Here is a 6,000-nt window from a genome sequence, read left to right on the forward strand (position 1 = left end):
GTACCACTCTAATTTTTTGAGATGATTATAAGTAATGCACACTTAGACATTTTCCATTTTAATAATAAATTTAATATGTATTGGAGAAAATACAACTAGCTCATCAAATTCATGATGTCAATGATGTTAATGAGCTCACTTAATGTTGATATTAAATAAGATAAAAACCATGAGGGTTGAACAAGTGGCTGAAGTTTGAGTAACGCTGAAGTAATTGTTTCAAAGCTCTCTAAGCGTCCCTTTTTGAACAATAGCCAAGTAAACTCAAATATTTGTGTATTATTATAAAGCAGATTGCTCTATTACCTTTGTAATTCCATCTCCAACTTACTAGAATAGGCAGGGCAAAAATACATGAACTATAAAGTTTAGCTCTGTGTAGAAGTGGGTTTGGCTAGTCTCTGGGGCCACTGTTCTAGAAAACAGACTCCATTTGATAAAATTCCTTTTGGTATGTAAAAGGAAATGCTTGCTTAAATGAATCTCAAGCTGTGCTCGAACGACCTCATTCTTTCACACTTGGAGAACATGGGAAAAATAAAATTAAAAATACATTGGAAACACTGTAGCATTCAGTGAAGAAGAAAGGATTCCTTCAATTCCTTTCAAAGCATTTTTTCCTATATTGTGACATGTAGCACCTCCACCTTTGTAAATTTTCTTCAATTCCCCAAGGTAATTAGTTTAGTGGGATTTTACCCAATTAGCATATTCCTCTTTCCCAGATCTCCTGAAAATGCTATAAAAACCAACAAAGACTCGTTTTTGCTCATCATGATCAGTAAAGTACAGTGACTAGCTCAATATCTGGCACATAGTGTACCATCCAGAAATATCTGTTAATGGTTGTAAATGAAGGTGTTTATTAAAGAATTAAACTTAATAAACAGGATGCATCCTATACCACAGATAATAACTACTAAGAGTATAGATTGCATGGAGATACTAAAAGTCTCAAGTGTTCTCGGTCTCAAACACCATCCACTTATTCATAACCTTAAAATATGTTCAGCTTAATGATTCAATACAGTTTCCTCTGACATGATAATCCACTAAATGTGATCACTCCATTCACTCCACAAAACTGCCAACTCTGCTATTTGTTATAAAAGGTGTGATAATGTAGATAAGTCCATGCAAATAAACCAGTGGTAGCAGCCGCTTGTGAAGCCTTGTGTCACATCTCCTCTTTGGAGCCCATGATTTCAGCACGGCTGTGGTAGACAGTTCCACACACATTGCCACTCTCCCATTTCCAGCAAACCAAGGTGACTCTGCTTTTTAGCTTTCTCCAAAGCTATGGAAAGCCACTCACCTTCAGCATAGGTAGCCAAAGATTTCAAAGGATTGAAATCCCCTGAGGACAACACTGAAACAGCAAGGGATGAAAACAGATGGACAATGCTCCTTCCTCTCATTTTCTAGTGAAACATTTCTGAGGCATCTTTAAAGTGGTTGTTTAAAAGGTCTTCAACATGATTGAGCCCCCACTCTCCATATTAGTAACAAGATCAAAAACACAGCCTTCATTGTCTTTTTTTCCTTCCTTGTCACACTCTCCCTACCTGCTCACTTCTGCTTCCTGAGGTCACCTCCAAAATGTAACATTTGCACCCAAATCCCTGTTTGAGGCTCTGCTTTAGGGTTCCATCAGTGCTACAGTTTTTTAAGTGGATGTCTAATGAGTAGTGGATCAGAAATGTCATCATCATAAAGTGACACTGAGAATAGATCTCATTATATTTCCAACCAAAGATTGCCCTCTAAAATCTTGAAGAGCTGACATTGCCTATGTATATCAGTCATTACACTTCAAATGTAGCACAAATTTTATGAATCACAGGGAAAAAAGTTGTTTTTCTATACTGTTGAACCATAAAGGATCTTGTCATTTTAATTTATCTTTGTTCCCTTCAATCTCTCTTATGTAATTTATAGTATTTGGCTCAGCATATAATCATTGCATCTGTAAAATGGAGAAAGAAACATCTAATTCACACATTAACTGTGACAATTAAATTAAATTACGCATAAAAGTAGTTATAAGATATATGGTCCATGGTATGCACTCAAAATTTCCTAACTATTACTAATCAGACACAAGACAAGGAATTGTAAACATATCAAGTCACAAATATTCACTGAGAAATGCTGTGTACAAGACACTTTCCTAGGTTGCTGGGATAAGACAGAAGACAACAAGAATTGCCCTCAAGAACCTTACTATCTGGCTGAAGATACAAAATGCAAACATTTAAAATTTAGGTAACTGTACATGACTTAACTAGCAGTTCAAGATGCCAAGAGAATAAAAAAGGATGTACATGGTGAATTCCTCAATTATTAACACAGACAACAATTGCCAGGAAAGTTCAGAAAAGAGAGAAATTACTGCAGGCTATGCTAGCAAGAGGAGACCTTGAAGAAACCATGGGATATGAGCTGAATGGTAGTAAGATATGAAAGAGCAGAGAAGGTGTGGGGTAGAGTAGACAGAAAGGGGGGCATTTTAAAAATGCCTCAGCAAATGAGAAGGAATAAGTTGATGTGGAGATGGAGGAGTGTGATAGAAACTATGGAAAATTAGCTTGTTTACAATAGAATATCAGAGCAGAATAGCAGTCTAAAGGTGGGTAGGGCTCATTCCAAGGGAATTGAGTTGGGCTCTGTTTTACTTTCAAAGTAATAAATTTTTCCTGAAAATGTCAAGCATGAAAGATAACACTGCCATTATGGATTGAACGTTTGTGTCCCCTTGAAATTCGCATGTTGAAATCCTAACCCCCAAAGTGGGCCTGTGGGAGGTTATTAGGTCATAAGAGCAGAGCCCTCATAAATGGGATTAGTCCCCTTGTAAAAACAGACCCCAGAAGCTCCCTTGCTTTTTCTGTCATGTGAGGACACAGCAAGAAGACTGTCCCGTATACACCAGACACTGAATCTGTTGGCACCTTGATCTTGGACTTTCCTGACTCTAGAACTGTATGAAATAAATTTCTTTTTTATAAGCCACCCAATTTTGCTATAGCACCCAAACAGACTAAGACAAATACCATTTTGCTTAGCTTGTTTCTGTTTTATAATAAATGAAATGTAAGTCAAATGGTAGTAGTATCTTTGCTTCTGTCTGTAAATCTAAATTATTCCAAAATAGTAGGTTTACTAAAAAAAATAATAAATGTTGGTATTGAAAGTCCAGGAGGAAAGCAGTTTTATCTAGTACGTTTCCCCTATAAACCCCAGAATTATTTTGACATTAAGATAGTTTTTTTTAAAAAATTACTCAGATGGCAAAATTAGGCAAACTTTCATACAAAAATCTCTAGCAAAGTTCATGACTGTCAAATTATAATTCAAGAATAGTAGGGATTTTTCACAAGGAGCTTTTTAAATATCTCTCACTTCAGTCAGTTAGCTTCATATTTTGTTGTATAGCAGCATAAGACAGAAAGGCTGGAATTTAACTCCAAATAAACACACATACACACACACAAACACACTCCCAGATTACAGAATTTGCAGAAGTATGAAATAATAGGAAGCCCAGAGTGACCACAGACATCTTTCTCTCTTCACTTCATCTGCATAACTATTCATCAGCTAAAATATACTATGCATCCACTGTATGACTTCGGTTGTTCTCAGGTATCATAAAATGGACCCTAGTTGACTCCAAGGAGTTTTCAATGACTCTGCCTTTGCCAAGTTACCCTCAGAAAAACTCCAGCATTCATGATTAAAATGGTGTTTCAACTCCCCCCACACACTCTAGACCTTGAATATCACAAGTCTTGTGTCTGCGGCTATTATGGCAGGTGACATGGTTGTGGCAACTTCCAAAGTCTAGGAAAGAATAACTTAGGCTAAAGAAAGAAGTCCCTAAAAAGTAGGTGACAATAGCAACAATTAGAGTATTTGTTTGTTTGCTTATCTTCTTAGTCCTGTTAGCTATGATTGGACAGAAGTGCTCAGAAATATCTTGAGACGTTATCCTAACCATCAAATGAAGGGAAGCAACAAGAATAAAAAAAAAAAGGATTAATGAAATAACTCTTCTAAATAGCATATTCTGTGTTAGATTTATTGGAGAAAAAATTCTTTCAGAGTTTAGCATTCAATTTTTAATATGAGCACTGTTATTTGATTCACAGTCAGTCATTTTCTCTGGGAAGAATGTAACTAGCTACCAGAAGAATTGGAGACTGCTGAAAGAATCAGCGCCCTTGCTCGGAACATTGAACACACTCTTCTTAATGCCAAGATGCAAAGGATGTGGAAACACTGATTTCTACGGCCATATGAAAACTACATTTTCCACTCGAGTATTTGCTAAGTTTACCCACATCAGATATTGTTCATCTAGGCTATCCCTCATACTGTACCTCTGCTTGCTGATCAAAAATAGCAATGGACATGACTAGTATGAATTACTGTCCTGTAATTTCTTATGTCAGTTACATTTGTTTGGAATTTTTATAAAAATTAATATTACCATGTCTTATGACTAGCATGATATAGTCAAATAGAGTGACACTTAGAAGACCCAGAGGGATTGGGACCCAGCATTAAAACCGCTCCCTGTGTATAGCAAGCTCTGAGAAGGAAGCTGAGGTGAGAGTCCATCTATCTATGGAATCAGAGAGGGAATCCAGTCCATTAGGAAAAACGGCATCCACATAATTCAATTTAAGGCAACCAATGGGTAGCAAGCATCTACAATGTGCCAACACTACGACTGGTAGCATACAACATACCCTACATAGACTAGATGTTGGGAAGTCCAATGTAGGAATTGTTTATTGACTTAAAAGGCAAGTAGAGCACCTGAAAGAAATTAGTGATATTCAGAGACCTAACTAGGCAGATATCAATGTAAAGGGTGGGTGACGATGCTGTGCAGAGCAGTAACAAGCTATAACTGCTTACATAGACCCAAATGAGGTCATAGCTTATTTGAAAGCCTGGAATGGGACTGGGCCTGCAAGGTGAGGGCAAGTGACCCCAGCCCTGGAATGGAGACTGCAGAGACCCAAAGACCAGGCAACCTTGACCAAAGTTAGGCTCCTATTTTCTCACCTATTTGAACACTGTGATTACTATTCAGATGAAGGACAATTTCAGTCTGTTTTTTCAGGGATGGGATGAGCAGAAACACTTGCTTCCCCCACTATTGCTTATGTATTTGCCAGAGAAAAGCAGGTACATGTATGAAGAATTTGATGATCAACGTGTTAGACATTTTAAATAAAAAGCTTTTATTGTGAAGAGAAAGAATCTGTTACTGGTTTTAAAACTCTGATTAACCACCAAACTAGGAATGAAGAATGTTCCAGAAAGCAATAAGAGTTATTAAGATCTCATGTATGTGTGTGTGTGTGTGTGTGTGTGTGCGTGTACTTTCATACCAAAATCTATCCCAAGTAGTAGTCTAGATTTCAGTATGTGGGATCACAGTAGTGCCCTATGCAGTTAAGAATAACCAAAAGGATTACTTTGTTTCAGAACATTTTTCCTTTTTTTCTTCTTCTTTTTTTTTTTTTTTTTTTTGGTGAGGAAGATTGGCCCTGAGCTAACATCCATTGCCAATCTTCCTCTTTTTGTTTGAGGAAGACTAGCCATGAACTAATATCTGTGCCAATCTTCCTCTATTTTGTATGTGAGACACCACCACAGCATGGTTTGACCAGCGGTGTGTAGGTCCACACCTGGGATCCAAACCTGCAAACCCCAGGCCACTGGAAGCAGAGTGAGTGAATTTAACCACTACGCACTGGGCCAGCCCCTGTTTCAGGACATTTTATATGCTGAGATTTATACAGAGTTTTCAAAAGAAAAAAATGTTTTGGTCATTATGGTGATAGAGAACAACCCAGGCCTCTAATATAGTCCTCCAACAGAGGAGTGTGTCAGGAATCTAACTCTCCAGGAAATGACTCTCCAGTCGTTTAGAATCCCAGTCAGTGGGAGAAAGGAATCAACTCAAAGGAAGCTGTCTCAATT

The sequence above is a fragment of the Equus caballus genome, chromosome 9 (genome assembly GCF_041296265.1).
Source record: "Equus caballus isolate H_3958 breed thoroughbred chromosome 9, TB-T2T, whole genome shotgun sequence".
NCBI classification, from domain to species: Eukaryota; Metazoa; Chordata; class Mammalia; order Perissodactyla; family Equidae; genus Equus; species Equus caballus.